Consider the following 16,635-nt stretch of genomic DNA (forward strand, 5'->3'; position numbering starts at 1 on the left):
AGTACTTCTTATATTAATGTGAACAAAACTGTCCTAAGAATAAGAGCATTAACAATCAAGAATCTCTTGCTGTTCAATGGAAAAATTAAATATACAGTATATAGGCATAATAAAAATTCAGCCAAAAAGTTTTTTAAAAGTTGAAGTTATATCTGTCCAGGTCAAATATAAAATGAAAGGGTGATACTTGGCTCTAGATCGGGGATGGGCAAACTACGGCCCCCGGGCCGCATCTGGCCCGTTGGTCTGTCCAATCCGGCCTGCCCCTGAAAAAAAATCAGTGGGCATGGCGTATTGCCCTGCGCCGCGTGGCCCCCAAAGCTGCAAAACAGTGCGGAGCGCTCTCGGGGTAGGAAAGAAAAGAAGAACTTTGCAAAGGCCTCAGCTGGGAGTTCGAAATCACCTTCGAGTGCGACCTCTCTGAAGGTGAGTCCCCGCCGATCCCCCTTTTTTTTCCGGGGCTTTCAGGCTTAAACTTTGCAAAGGCAAAGTTTGCAGGCGGGAGCGTCTTCCTGCCAAGGAGCGGGAAGGGTTCCGCCCGGCGGGCGGGTGGGCTGCTTGAAACGGGCTGCTTGGAGCCACCTAAAGCTAGGCTGCTGCTGGTGGAGCCTTGCCCTTCCTTGGTGCCCCATTTCCCGGCTCGGCGGTCCTGCTCAGGCGGCACTTTAAAAGCCCTCCTCCTCGCGTATGTGCCCGATGAGCCGCTCACCACGATGGCGGCTCCCAGCAACTTGCGGCGTCCTTTTTCCTCGCAGGCGCTCGCTCCTGGCCCCGAGCCGCGCAGCGGAGGGGAAACCCGGAGCGCTGTCGGGTCGCCTCCTCCAAGCAGCCCGCCCGCCCTCCTCGGCGGGAAGATGCTCCTGCCTGCAAACTTTGCCTGTGCAAAGTTTAAGCCTGGAAACCCCGGAAACCCAAGCAACTTCCCGGCAACTTTCGGCTTCCTTTCAACTCGCAGGTGCTCGTGCCTGGCCCTGAGCTCTGCAGCGGAGGGGAAGCCCGGAGTGCTGCCGGGTCGCCTCCTCCAAGCAGCCTGCCCGCCCTCCGGGCAGAACCCTTCCCGCTCCTCAGTGGGAAGATGCTCCCGCCTGCAAACTTTGCCTGTGCAAAATTTAAGCCTGGAAGCCTCGAGCAACTTCCCAGCAACTTGCGGCTTCCTTTTTCCTCGCGGGCACTCACGCCTGGCCCCGAGCTGCGCGGCAGAGGGAAGCCCAGCGGTCGGGTGGGCGGGTTGCTTGGAGGAGGCGACCCGCGTCGCTCCGGGTTTCCCTCCGCCCGCGCGGCTCGGTGCCAGGCGCGAGCACCTGCGAGTTGAAAGGAAGCCAAAGTTGCCGGGAAGTTGCTCGGTTTCCGGGCTTCAGGCTTAAACTTTGCACAGGCAAAGTTTGCAGGTGGGAGCGTCTTCCCGCTGAGGAGCGGGAAGGGTTCTGCCCGGCGGGCAGGCGGGCTGCTTGAGGAGGCGACCCGGCAGTGCTCCGGGCTTCCCCTCTGCCATGTGGCTCGGGGCTAGGTGCGAGCACCCGAGAGGAAAAAGCAAGCCACAAGTTGCTGGGAAGTTGCTCGGGTGCTGGGAGCCATTGTCATGGTGAGCGGCTCGTCGGGCGCGTACGCGAGGAGGAGGGCTTTTAAAGTGCTGCCCGAGCAGGACCGCCGAGCCGGGAAACGGGGCACCAAGGCAGGGCAAGGCTCCACCAGCAGCGGCCTAGCTTTAGGTGGGCTAGGATGCCCCTGAGCGCGGGTTTGCTGTTTGTTGTCTCCTGGGACTCGCGTTTGGAAGCAGGAGCAGCCGCGGTGTTATTTTTTCTCTTTATATAATATATATATACATTATATATATAATATATATATAATATATATATCTATATTATAAAGGGCCCATTATAAAATGCAGCAAATTATATATAAGAATATTATATATATATATAAATAATATTCTTATATATAATTTGCTGCAATTTATAATGGGCCCTTTATAATGGCCTTTAGTAAAATTGGTTCGGCCCTCGAACGCAGATCTGATTTTCCATGTGGCCCCCGACAGAAATTAATTGCCCACCCCTGCTCTAGATTCTTATTATTAAAGTTCACTGCACTAATCATTTCTCCCATTTTATCCCAACAAGTCTGTTCTCTTCAATCAAGGGTAGTTTAAATTGAACCAAAAGTGGAGGAACAAATACTGTGAGCATATAAAAAGTAGCAGATCATCCTCAACAATTTGCTGTTTGGGTTTTAAAATACTTATATGTGATTTGAATATACAGCTGTGTGAAAAAGTCCTCCATGCTTTCAGTTTTAAGCTGTATTTACATGTTTTATCAACTTTTCACACATAGAAACCATGCAAAATTAGTACTTTGATGAAACTTTCTGTAGTTAGATTGAGATGCATAATTTTTATTAATATAACCAAAGTCTTTTAAAGGCTTTGAATGAGTTTATGTGCTAAAACCAACACATCTTGAATTTTCAAGAATGTTAGCATCGAAAGTAGCCAATCAGCAGCGAGCTTTGGCTGACCAATCAAAATGCACCGAGGCTAAATCTATGAGCCAATCAATGTTGTCATACTCACTGACTATAAATAGGCATGAAAAGCATCGAGAAATTTAATTTAGCTCTGGCTGCAGGCAAGGATGAAGGCCTTTGCTTTCACCAGTACTGAGCAGCAGCATCACATCATTGTGCTTCACGAAGAGGGTTACTCCTGTACAGAAATAGCCAAGAGAGTGAACTACCACAGTGAATAGAGTGGTTGAAAAATACCAAATAACTGGTTCAGCTGATGACAGGCTCTGTTATGGAACCAAGAAAGTTGACAAAATGACAAGATTGGGCTCTGCAACGCATTTCGATGGCTAATAGGAAGCTCACCTCACCTCAGATTACAAGAATTTGGGGTGAAACATGTGATGTAAAAGTGTGCACCAGCACAGTGCATCACAGGCTGCTTGCCAGAGGGCTCAAACCTTTGCTCACAGACACTCACTGCTCCCGTCGACGTGCGTGGGCCAAGAGGTATGCCAAGTGGACCAACGAACTGTGGGCCAAGGTCATCTTCAGTGACAGGAGCAATTTCTACTTGACTGGGAATCAGTGCAATAAGTATGTCAGAAGATTTCCAGCTGAAGAAGTTAGGCCGTACCTGAATCTATATCTAGGAAGCATCCATTGCACTTGATGATCTGGGGCTGTATTGCTGCTTCTGGTATTGGTCGGATACAAATTGTGCAGGGAATCATGAATTCCAAGCAGTATGTTGAAGTCCTGGAAAAGACCATGCTTCCTTCATCTCAGCAACTTGTAGGGAAGGACTTTTACTTGCAGGATGACAACACTCCTTGACATTAAGCCAAGTCCGTCCAGCAGTGGATGAAGAAGCATGGTGTTCGACTCCTGGATTGGCCAGCTCAGAGCCTGGATTTGAACCCAACTGAGAACTTGTGGGCTATTTACTTACGAAATAAGTAAAAAGCATCTGAAGACCAAGCAGGAGCTGATTGAATCCATTATTGCAGCCTAGCACCACATTGTCACCAAAGATCGCGTGCAAAGACTTATACAGTCTATGCCGAAGCGATGCCACCTGGTGATAAGCAGTAAGGGCTGGCCAATTTAATATTAGTAACCATGTTTGGTTACCTAAACAGTCCTTTTCAGGGCCACAAACAATAAAATAAAATGTTAACAAAACACTAGCATCGGCTTTAGTAATTGCAACACGTATGTCACTGGGTATGTATCAGTTAATTTGTTTTCATAATCATTGTAAGCATGCATTGTGAGCATGCAAGAAAATTCACAATCCCCATCCAAACAGCACCAAATTGTAAAAAGCTTATGCTTTTCACTTAAAAACCACCGGTATTTATTTAAATATAACAATATTTGCATAGCTGTTAGCATAAAATATAAAATCAATGGCCTATCCAAAAAACGTTGTAAACTGTAAACTGTAAACCATAAAGCATGCAGGACTTTTTCACACAGCTGTATCATGATTTAAACAACCAGGTGCTGTAACTGGAAAAAAAGTTTTTTGCCAAATCAATAGCAATCATCCCCATTATTCTAATAATACTCTGGAGGGATATTTGAAAACATTCCCAGCACCTTTGTTGTTCTCTACTCCTCCAAAGTTCTAATGCCAAGCTCCAGGGTTCTCCTCTTTATCTGGCAAGTGTCTTGCCAAAGCTTCTTGAACTTCTCATCACAGATTGATTGATTCTTGCAGAACAATGTCACTTGCAGTCTAATTGTGGCTTACTGCTAATTCTTCATACAGAGATGGAAGCATGTGAATTCAGACATTTATAGAAATCCTTTGTTTATGATTCTATAGAAACACAAGAATTTACAATAGTATTTATAGTTATACTTTTGCTTCAAAGGGTAAAATAGACAAAGATCAAACTGACAAAGTTCTTTTAGTGATGGAAGAGAAATCCTTTAGATGTCATACTTTCAATTTTACCATAAGAGAAACAAGAGGAGGGCTGTTCTTTTCCGGTAAAACCAAATACAAACCCTGTTAAGTTCTGTTTTTCACTGTGCCCAAAGGCAGAGATGGATGAAATGGTTAAGCTCATTTAACTTAAAGTACATTTGAAAACAATTTGCAAAATAAGAGAAATAGTCACGGAACTCTGGAAACCAGACTCTCGACCAGTGCTGGAGGCAAATGGAAATACAGCCAAAAATACAAAATAAAATGTTTGTAGTTTATATTAAGCATTTTAAACTGAAGAAAATAATTTGTATACCATAATATGCCGTATCAGTTTAAATGGCATCGTAATGGTATCAAAGTTATAATAACTTTGACTCCGATGTCTATATTTTTGTTTGTTTGTTTAGCTATCATAAGAATAGATATCACTTAAAATATCTGGGTTTTCATCCAAACACCTGCTATAGCATCTGTTCATAAAATTTTCATACCATACTGAACCCAACTTTCAGTTTGCTTTGATTGAAGGCCTCATGGAATAATTTCTTTAGGGGACTCTCATGCTGTTGAGTTAATGTAAATGCTTTATTGAGATGCACAACATGGACCAACTAAACAGTGTCAAGAACCTGATGACCTGGCACCTCTATGTTTGGGGTACTGGTTATTGCTAAACTACTCATTTCCCAATGTTCTCCATACTTGCATTGTGATTCAGCAGAACTGCCAGGTCATTAATTAGTGCTTGACTTTTTGAGAGCTTCCTTAATGCATGTTTTTAAATGCCAGGCCCAACCACAAAGCTCTTTCGACCCATAATCTTCAGAATAAAATTTGTGGCTCAATTTACATTTGCCTAAATTTCATCTGTAATGAGGACGTGTCTGCTAAAGACATCTGTTTCACTGTGGCATCCTTTCATTTTAATGGCAAATAATAGAGTTCAGCTTCCTAAGATTAGAGGTTATAGGGTAGGCCTCTGAGCCCGCTTGGCTTCCTTGTTGAAATGTTCTGCCAGCCATTTAATATATGCAACAGAGGCCAGCAATGATTTGCTTTGTTCTCTTTTTGTATACTTCCTCCCCTTTTCACTCAAAATAGAATGATCATTTTTAAACAGTTTGTTCTACAGTGGGGTAGAACTGAGTGTCAGTATCTGCTTTTATGGACTTGGCAATAATATTATTTAATTCTACTGATATACAGAGTAAATAAAGAGGCATCACAGCTAATTATATGGTTGAAAATATATAGCGGTGCTAAAAAAGAACATAGCTGCAGAAATATGTCTCTCTTGTCTTACCCTCTACTGTCCTTGATTTTGCTGAGATCAGACAATAAAACAAAGGTTGCATTACTTTAAAATTCCAAATCTGTTTTTCCTGATGCAGGTATTCCCCTGTGTGATTTCTATCTTTTAAGAGCTTGCAAATGGAAGTGTATATGTTTCTTACAGCAATCTAGGTTAGAAAGAAATCATGCAGTATTTACGTAGTAATACCAATTTAAGAGGGAAATTGTACACAAACACACACGCATACACTCACACACAATGAATCTCACTGAGTTCAGTGGGGAGTTCTATCAAATCAATGGATGCTGGCTATCAGCTTCACTATTTTACATTACTAGGAGAGGTGTGTGAATTTTGAATGCTGACATGGTTGTTTGCTCAACATAATAAATCAGTCTGTACTTTATATTTGATTATATATTTTCTTTCAAATAATATCTTTTAAATGTATTGTCAATTTGTCATACAATTATTATTGTTATTAAGAAAAAGAAATCCATTGCATATCAATTATGATTGGAACCCTTGGAGCAATCTCTAAAGAATTACTTCGATATCTGGAAATACTGAATTTATCAGACTTGAACACCTAATTTCACAAAAACCCCACATTGCCTGAAAATACCTACATTCTTAGATGCTATCTTAATAATTATTAGGACCTTGGTTAGCATTTGAATTATTAAATTTCACCAGTCTTAATCTGTAAATCTAATTGTATATTATGTACACATACAGTAAAGCATCAATTTAATTCATTTTGACTAAGGTTATTTGAATATAACACAAAACCTTTGAGCATGCTAGGAGTTTTTGCATATATCCATTATACATAAATCAAATGTGTAAAGTATGCATGTATATAAATTTTAATAAAAAATAAAAACCCCATCTCCATTGTACAACAGTTCTGCCACAGATTGATGGATCACCTTACTCTTTCTTAACAAAAGATCTGTGTATTAAACATCTCTCCTTTGAAAATAAATTAAAATCCCTTTCCCTATAAACTTTATCTAATTTACAGATATAATATATTTTTTATTAAATAGCATTTATTGTAATTCCGTGATAAAGAACCAAATAATGCACTTGAATAAGAGCAAGAACACTAAGTTAGAAGCATAGAGGTATTGTCATTACATTTCCCCCTTTAAAAACAAACCAGCAATCTAGCAAAGAGCTACATAGAATGCACTAGGATATACTTATGAAACTGCATAAACTACTAGAGATTCTAGTTCTATTGAATAAGCTCATATAAAATGTGTGCAGATAGTTCTGTCAAAAGTAATTTATCCTGTTTGTTAGCTGACTAAGCAAGAAACATGTAGAAGGAAGACCCACAAAGTCCTTTCAATTTTGCGTTCTGTTGTCATATTGCTTTGAATGTCAGTCACTGAGATTGTGAGATTCTGTGCTTTTGAATTCGAGGCTATTCAAGGCCAGAAAACAATCTAACTCTATGTCAGTATACAAGGCTTCTGCACAATAACAATTATTCAGAAATGAAAAATATGTCACAATGGGAATAAGTAAATATGAAAGTAAGCTACAACACAGAATCCTATCAGTTTGTTCCCTCACTTTCCCAATAAACAGAACTGTGCAGTACAAATTTTCTATATGGCTCATAGAAGAATAGTTTTCCTCTTCGTCCCCTCTCCACCTCCTCCTCTTTCTTTTAGCATTCACTCTTCAGAATATATTCTTCACATTCCACTTAATTTCTACTGTTTACAGAATAAAAACTTCCTGGGATTTTGATATTTTTAAATGTCCTTTTATATAATCAATTTATATTCTAATATAAAAAGGAAGATTTAATAAAATGTGCAAACTATTACACAATATCCTTAATTTCACATGCTAGCAAAATAATGTTAGCAAAATAATAATCCAATGCAGATTAGATGTGATACTACTCTACATAGAAAAAGAGATGCCAGATGTTCAAGGTGGTTTTGAAAAAAGCTAAGGAACATGAGAAATTATTGCTGGTGCACACTGAATAATTCAGAAAGCCAAAGGATATAAAATATAAGTCAGTATGTGCTTTATTGATTATAGAAAACTTTTCAGTTATGTTGCTTTTATATTTAGAAAAATGGGAATTCCAGAACATCTAATTGTTCTCATGAGAATCTTATATATAGATCAGGAAGGCAAAGTATGGATAGAACATGGTAAAACAGACTGGCTCCAGGTTGCAAAGGAGTGCGATAATGCTGCATACTCTCATCTAATTTAATATCTATTAGTAATGTCCTAATTTCTTATTGTACATCCAACAAAGATTTAATAGCCAATGAAAAGCTACTCTATGCTATAGATGGGAAGAACTATATTAGTCTATGCTGAACATGCTGAAAGTGTATCATGATGAACTGGCTAAAACAATTTACCTCTCCAAACTCTGTCCACCTAACTACTTAGTAGTAAGGCAGACTAAAACTAGAAAATGAAATTATTTAATGGAATTCCATCTTACTGACTAGTCTGCCAGTTTTAACTGTAAAGTTTAAGTGACAGAAATGCTTCTGATGAACCACCTATTCCCATAATCCCCTCTTCTAATCTATCCCCAACTTCTTGTGCTGGTAGACTCCAGAAACAAACAAGATTTAATATTCCCTATAATAACCACTTGTCTTTCACAAGGCCCATGCATTCAATGAGCCACATGCTGGATTCTTATTTTATTTTCATGAATTGAGATGATCTAAAGTGGGGGACATCACTTAGCTATGTATATTATCACTGTGAATTTTAGAATGTCAGCTGGTAAAGCCTTTTACAGCAATGCAGGACAGGTTAAAAAGAGTTAGATGCCTGATGTATTAAGATGTTCCATTGGGCAGTTGCTGCAACAAAGAATGTACATCTCTTACATTCAATTATCAGACATTGTTTAACTAAAGAGTTCTGAAACCTATGTACACTGTCATATCTGGGGAAATAGAGACAAATGATCTGCCTTTACACAGGGGTGGGATTCAAATTTCTTAACAACCGGTTCTGTGGGCGAGACCTAATTTGTGGGTGTGGCTTGGTGGTCATGTGACTGGCTGGGCATGGCTTGCTGACTGGCATGGCTAGGTGGTCATGTGATGGGGTGGGCGTGGCAAGGTGATCATATGACTGGGGTGGGCGTAGCTAGGTGGCAATGTGACTGGCAAACCAAATATAAGTGATCGTCGTTTAATGGCCAATTGCTTAGCAAGTGTTCTATTTATGATTGATCTCCCCAGAGCTACTTGACCAGTTTTTGGTGTTTTGACAGCCATACATACACACGCACATACACTTATGACCAGTTACAACATCCCACACAGTCTTGTGACTGAGGTTTTCTATGTTTTTTGCCAGTTTCAACAATTCCTTCTGGTTTCTGGTTAAAAATGCCCATTTGGGAAAATGGGCTTGTTTAACAACTAGTGTTTGCTTAATGACCACAAGGTTCACTTAATGATCATGGTATTTGCCTAACCCAGGGGTCTGCAACCTTAAATACTCAAAGAGCCATTTTTCTATTTTCTTTTTAAAAGGTATCTCTGTCTCTGTTTTTCTTTCTTTCTTCCTCTCTCTTTCTCCCTCTCTGTTTTTCATTTCTCTTTCTCTCTCTCATTTATAACTGCTAAGATTGGAAGCTGTATTTTTCTAATCCTATTTCTTTGCAGTTTTTTTTTCCACACACATTTGTGTATATGTATCCAATACTTTCTTCCTTTCCGCCATGTATTCAAAATGAGCAATGATTTGTATGTGTGTACGTGTGTGTGTGTGTGTGTGGCATGTGTATATGTGTGTTATATATGTGTATGGATATGTATATATATATATATATTTCACTTTTAATGTGTGCCAGTGTACTTACAGTTAAAAAATGACAATTAAAGTTATCTTATCCTATCTTCTTTCCTTCCCAATCCCATTCCTTCCCACACCCCATTTTGTGTTGGCTTCCCAGCCAAGTACTTACCAGGTCTCATTCTGTTTAGCTTTCTAAAATCACCCTACTGAAATAAATACCAAACTAAACTGCCCAATAATTTACCTACCATCACTATCTTGCACCTGATTTCAATGTAAACTGCCAATTTATAGTATTACTATAGATTACTATATTATTAATTAAATAATATTACTATATTATTTTGCTAGGCATATGCTGCATGTTATTCTCTCTTTCTTGATAATCTAGTTGAGAGGTCCCCAAACTTGGCAACTTTAAAACTTGTGGACTTCAACTCCCAGAATTCTACAGCCAGCTATGTCCACAAGTCTTAAAGTTGTCAAGTTTGGAGACCCCTTGTGGTGGACTGGCATTTGAAATGAGACGCAGGGAAAAACGTCTGAGCGATTGCCAGCCCTGAGTAGACCCAGGTACCAGCTTTTATTGAGAACAAAATGCATATACAGAAAACAAGTGACCTCAACAGGATGTTATTTCCACAGGATATATAGGATGAGAATAAACAGGATGAGAATATACATCTGCGGAAATTCCCATGGGAATGGCTCAGCTATTCCCTTGGGAATGGCTCAGCTATATACTATGACCTTTCACCGACATATCTGGTCCTCTAAGCTTCGCAGGTCCTAACAGGACAAAAACACCCATAGCAGGCGGAAATGCCCCCCACCAGAGGCATTTTTAGTCCCTAGATCTATGCAAAGCTATACAAGGACCCACAGAATAAAATATATTACCACATTCCCTCCTTTTTTATTTATTCAAAGATAGGGGTGTTTTAGTGGCATAATACACAGTTCCTTCGCGACTTTCGCGACTTGGTCCCATACGTTGAAAAGCTGAGGTACACATTTGAAATAGATTAGGAATACATTGAATACAGCAACACAACATAATAAGTATAATAACAATTGTCACAACTAATTGAAGCAATGAACGTAACCATGAGCCGTCAGGAAGCCAATCCCATAGCAAAGCCCAAGGTGACTTATCAAAGCCATCTTTTCCTGCTTCGTGTTCAGCTATGCGGTCTTCCATATCATGAACAGTTTTTGTAATGTTAGGCTCATAATTATGTATAAAAATACAACAGTGTGAATGAATTAAGGCACAAACTCCTCCTTTGGCAGCTAACATTATGTCTAAAGCATACTTGATTTTGTAAAGTAATTTGGCGAATTTCAGACACTTCTTCATTTAACATCTTAATGCTGTTAACAGTATTATTAAACATAGCAACAGTGAAATTATTTAAAATATGAATATCTCTATAGTTCATAGCTATTTCCAAAGGTGGGAAAGAGAGTCTGTGTGTAAGGAAACTTAGGTAACTCCAATTGACATCTATATTGTCCATAGTCTGAAACAGAAACATTAAACAGGATCAGAGTTGTAGCACAGGCTGAAGATATAATATCCTTATCAGGTCCCGAATAAAGAATGTCTTGACCCTTATGCCAGGACCAATATGCTGGAAAAGTCAAAGGATGCCGCTGTTTGCAGATTAATTTAGTCCGATTCCCCAAAGGAATCTGCTGCATACAAGTTGATAACCTCAGATAAGCAGTCATCTTTTCCCAGCCTTCACAGCGCCACGCCTGGACTGCCGGCATCAAGGGAATCAGGAACCACGGAACGCCATCCTGAGAATCAGGAACCTCCCTCACTGGCACCTGCAAAGACGCTGTGAATGATCAGGCCAATGCAGCGACCAGGAACCCAACGAATTTGACCAAGATGTTCTACTGCTGCATAACCACGTCCCCACGTAATCAGCTCAGCGGGAACCCATGCCGGATCCGGAAGGAATCGCACCAACACTCGAGGCCTCACTGCATCTGTAGAAGGAGAAGAAAATGCCTGCTGGCCACTCGCAGGGGGTTACCAGACAAGTTTAAAAATTTAGAGTATACAAGGCTAGATTTAATTGATCTTGAATTGCCGGAAGCCCCAGGAGCTTCCTCCTTTTTATTTAATTTAGCTAACATGTTCTTGAGCGTGCCATTATAACGCTCCACAATAGCCTGTCCTGTGGAATTGTATGGAATTCCAAATTTATGTTCCACAGACCACTGTTTGCAAAACTGATCAAAGACTGTGCTCGATAAGCTGCACCATTGTCTGTTTTTAAAGTTTGAGGCGTACCAGCAACTGAAAATGTCTTAATGCAATGATTGATGACATGTTTAACCGCTTCACCTCTTTGAGGAGTAGCCATTAGGAATCCTGAATAAGTATCCACAGTCACATGTATATACTTCCAAGGTGCAAATGATGGATACTGAGTAACATCCATTTGCCAAATCATTGAAGGTTTCAACCCCTGGGGTTGACTCCCATAGGAATAGCCGTGCCCTGTTTTGAACAAGTTGGACATTGCTGAATTATGGCAGCAGCTTCTGCAGCAGTAAGCTTGAATTGATGTGCCAATGCTTTAGCATTTTGATGAAAATAACTATGGCTGTCCCATGGCTGGACAGTGAGAACTGAAGTTACAGCACTGTCAGCTTTGGCATTGCCTTGTGATAAAATTCCAGGTAAATTACTATGGCTACGAATATGGACAACAAAACACACATTCACACGCTGCTCCAAACATCCTTGCAACAACAAAAGCAAACGTAGAATATTAGGTGATATTCCAGGAGACAAATAAGAACCTGCTACAAAGGGTAACAAGTTATATACGTACAAAGAATCCACTATTAGATTAAAATCCTGATTTTGAAAATTTTGAAAAGCCAAAACTACAGCAGCAAGTTCTGCCTGCTGGGCAGACTTCTGCTCTGATGTCACTTTTGTATGCCAAATTCCAGATTTATCTTTCCAAACACAAGCACCAAACACAAAAAAATTTTCTCCATCAGTAAAAACTTAGGAGCATCTGATATACTGATTTAGGTCACACTCTGTCCCATTGATCTCTTTTTTTGCTGACTTTGATCCCCTCCAGGAGCCCAACATTGCGCTTTAAAATGTCCAGGCTTCCCACAATTGAAAAAAGTTTCTTTATTATTTCCTGCCTGCAGAGCCAGAGCTAAAGTCTCCATGTTAAAAGTCTGACTCCCCACCTTTCTACATGCGTTTATCAAATCTGTGATCTCTCGCTTCCACTGCAATAAGTGGATTAAGGATCTTTTTGCGATCTACATTAGCCTGATCTACTGCTAACTTCAAAGCAATTCATTCCGGGCAAATTGATTGTCAATTTGCCTTTCAATAAGCCACTTTCAATCTGCTAATGAAATTTTCATAGGGTTCATTGTTCTCTTGTTTGATGTTAGTAAAGGTCTTCTCACCACCTTCGCCGTCAGGAGAGCCCCACGGCTTGAAATTAACTGGGAGAAGAACGAACCCCTCCTCAGGCATTCTATCTCTCTGTTGATTTAAAGCAGCATCTACACCAATTTCTATTGGATTAAGTTGAATCTCCACTCCAAATTCTACCAAATCATCTCCTGATAATTCCCTCTATTTGTTGCTTCCTGAATAGCTGCAGTAACTGCATCTACTTGAACTCTTAAAGGCAAACTCTTCTCTTCTGACAAAGTATTTTCAGCGCCTGACAGTCCTCTGGATTTATCTGGAGGTGCTGTCGGTGGCAATCCTCGTACCGCATGGTAAGGCGGCAAACCTTCTTCAGGGGGTGCTAGGAGCGGTTGTTCATGAGTAGCTAATGCATCCATAACCACCCTCCAGGTTAACAAAATTGAAGAAGGGGCACGAGGCTCCTCGTGCAAAAATTTCCCTATCTTTCTCCAGGACTCTACTTTAATACTACCTCCCTCTGGATAACACGGAATATGTTTCCAAACATACTGTAATAAGTCCTCAATTTCTTTCTTTCCTACTTCATGTCCTCTACTATGAACTCCAAACTTAAAACTATTCCCAGCGATCTCTCTCATTTCCCTAAGGTGCTTTGTCTGAGCTTTCGAGAGACCTTCCCCATACTCACGAAAAGAATCTGTCTCCGTCCAGCGAAGAAGATGAGGGCCCAGTCGACGTCCGCTGACGATGAGTATAGGATGCGGAAACGTGTAGCTTTTCAAAGCTATCACGTCAAACGTATAGCCTTCCAAACTATCACGTCGGGGTCACCACTTGTGGTGGACTGGCATTTGAAATGAGACGCAGGGAAAAACGTCTGAGCGATTGCCAGCCCTGAGTAGACCCAGGTACCAGCTTTTATTGAGAACAAAATGCATATACAGAAAACAAGTGACCTCAACAGGATGTTATTTCCACAGGATATATAGGATGAGAATAAACAGGATGAGAATATACATCTGCGGAAATTCCCATGGGAATGGCTCAGCTATTCCCTTGGGAATGGCTCAGCTATATACTATGACCTTTCACCGACATATCTGGTCCTCTAAGCTTCGAGGTCCTAACAGGACAAAAACACCCATAGCAGGCGGAAATGCCCCCACCAGAGGCATTTTTTAGTCCCTAGATCTATGCAAAGCTATACAAGGACCCACAGAATAAAATATATTACCACACCCCTGACATAGATCAACCACATATACATGAAGTACATACAAAGCACTTCTACACCATACAAATGGGTTACAAAGACAAAATGATGAAAAATGGGAGACACCGATTACAGCATAGACAAAAAAAATCATATATAATTATTGGGTAGGGGATGATAGCAAAAAAAGTAATATAAACCACTCATGGTTAGAACTAGCTTGCTTGACTCCCAGCACTTTAGGATCGTGCAGTCCATTGGTAACTGTGCAAAGCCATCCAGTCCCTTAGAATTATCCATTCACTCTAGACACACATACACACATGCCCTTTATCCTTGCATGAAGGCGTCGAGCTCTGAGGGAAGTTCACCTGTTCACATCTCAGGTAAACTGAAAGCCCTGCAGGGGTGGGGGATGCACCAGCAGAGAGGCAGTGATGGTGATTCTGGCAGTGTAGGGGCTTCTGGGATTGTTTCCCCCCCCTGCCATCCATGCAGCTGCACATGGGGTGCATCAGGGCTTCCAGGTTCTGCTCCCCACAGCTGCTGTCAGCTCTCCTGGAGTTGATTAAGGGCACCTTGCTGACACAAGCCTCTGGTCGGGGAGAGGAGAGAACGTTCTCTTCTCTTCTCTCCTCTCCCTGGCAAGCATGGCCCCAGCCCCGCAGTGGCTTTCCCATGGCCAGAGGGGGCAGGAGAATGCTCTCTCCTCTCCCTGGCAAGCATGGCCCCAGCCCCATGGCCAGCAGGGGCAGGAGAATGCTGTCTCCTCTCCCTGGCAAGCATGGCCCCAGTCCCGTGGTGGCTTTTCTGTGGCCAGCAGGGGCAGGAGAATGCTCTCTCCTCTCCCTGGCAAGCATGGCCCCAGCCCAGGCAAGCCCGGGGATGGGGCAGGGTGTTGGGAGACAGCACAGCAGCTTAGGCTGGCCTGGGTTGGGTGTCAACTTGACCGGGGCTTGCTTGTAGGCTCACTCACCCAGGGAGATCAGGGCCGCGGTGGAAAGCAGGCAGCAATGGCAGGCAAAGGCAGGTTAGCAATGGCAGGTGAGATGAGGAATAACCGGGCGGGGTGGGGAGTGGGCAGGCAGGAAGGGGCGGGGCCAACCAGGGACACAATTTACCAGTACTCCAAACTGCTCAGACTCATAACATCCGGTTCTTTAGAACCAGTCCAAACTGGTAGAAACCCACCCCTGAGTATACAATATTAAAAGAGGGGTCAGTGTAGAATCTCTACATAGCTACAAGCATACTAAGTCCAGTACCCCCACCTTGAATTCTGTTAACCCTTATCCAACTCCTAGTAAGTGCTAACCATTACTTGAGAAAATTAATATCGGATGCCAAAGATCAGGTTACATGTGAAGGTCCAATTAAACTGATTTATTGCTACTCATGCTTATGCACAGGAATAATCTGCTATGTATTATATAGAGAAATGCCAAAAAATTAAAAAATGAACTACAAATAAAACAAAAGGATTTTTGGAGTTGCGGTTTTTAGAATAGTTGTTGAAAGATCACAGATGTTGCAGTGTTAAAATATTCAAACAACTCAGGAATTCAAGTAAATTAAGTTAGCAATATTGTAAAAAAGCATGTGACTTAAGATAAGTGAAAGAATCAGTGAAGACAATACTGTTACTAGTATTTATTACTGCAAATGGTCATCCAAGGGGAAGATAAGAATAATGCTTTCTGAAAGCAAATTTTCAGATTTATAGATAAATAGTCTAGCATCTATTGGAACAAAAGTCTACTAAGCATAGTCCTTCCAAGAAACTCCTCACTAATTTTCATGATCAAATGTTTTCTTCAGAAGATAAAGGAACATGCCAGATCATGTGCTGTGCTTGTTTTAATAATAATCAATAGGAAAATTTAGTTGAGGAAATGGAAATAGCACAAAATAGCACCGGAATAATGCTATTATAGTGGGCTTTTTATTTAAAAAAACATTAATACTTAGAATTATGAATATATACTTTGTACTAAAATTATTTGAATAAAGTTATAATAATGATAAGGAAGACTCATAGCTAAGGGGAAACATTAGCTTAAAACAAGTGGAAATATTAAGAAATTAGCTAAAGACAAGTGGAAGTTCTTAAACTTTAATAATAATAATAATAATAATAATAATAATAATAATAATAACAACAACAACAACAACAACAACAACACTGAACTGTGGTGGTGCATTGGTTAGAATACTCTATTGTAGGTGAACTTTGCTCACTGCCAGTAGTTTGATCCTGACCGGCTCAAAGTTGATTCAGCCTTCCATCCTTCTGAGGTCATTAAAATGAGGACCCAGATTGATGGAAGCAATATGCTGATTCTGTAAATTGCTTAGAGACAAGTGTAAGGCATTGTGAGGCAGTGTATAAGTCTAAGTGCTATTGCTGTTGCTATACATATGTTATTACCACATAT

General features: G+C 40.9%; 1 long non-coding RNA gene across 1 annotated transcript in view; it reads left to right on the plus strand.

Moving 5' to 3' along the window:
• The first annotated feature begins 236 nt into the window (after positions 1 to 236).
• The window catches only part of LOC148125321 (uncharacterized), a 74,413-nt gene continuing 58,014 nt past the window's right edge, over positions 237 to 16,635 (plus strand). Inside the window, exon 1 of the long non-coding RNA XR_015744423.1 lies at positions 237 to 426. This is a non-coding gene — a long non-coding RNA (uncharacterized LOC148125321). The remainder of the gene's footprint in view (positions 427 to 16,635) is intronic.

Source organism: Pseudonaja textilis, chromosome 7 (assembly GCF_049901715.1).
Source record: "Pseudonaja textilis isolate UNSWEBS1 chromosome 7, rPseTex1.2, whole genome shotgun sequence".
Classification (NCBI taxonomy): domain Eukaryota; kingdom Metazoa; phylum Chordata; class Lepidosauria; order Squamata; family Elapidae; genus Pseudonaja; species Pseudonaja textilis.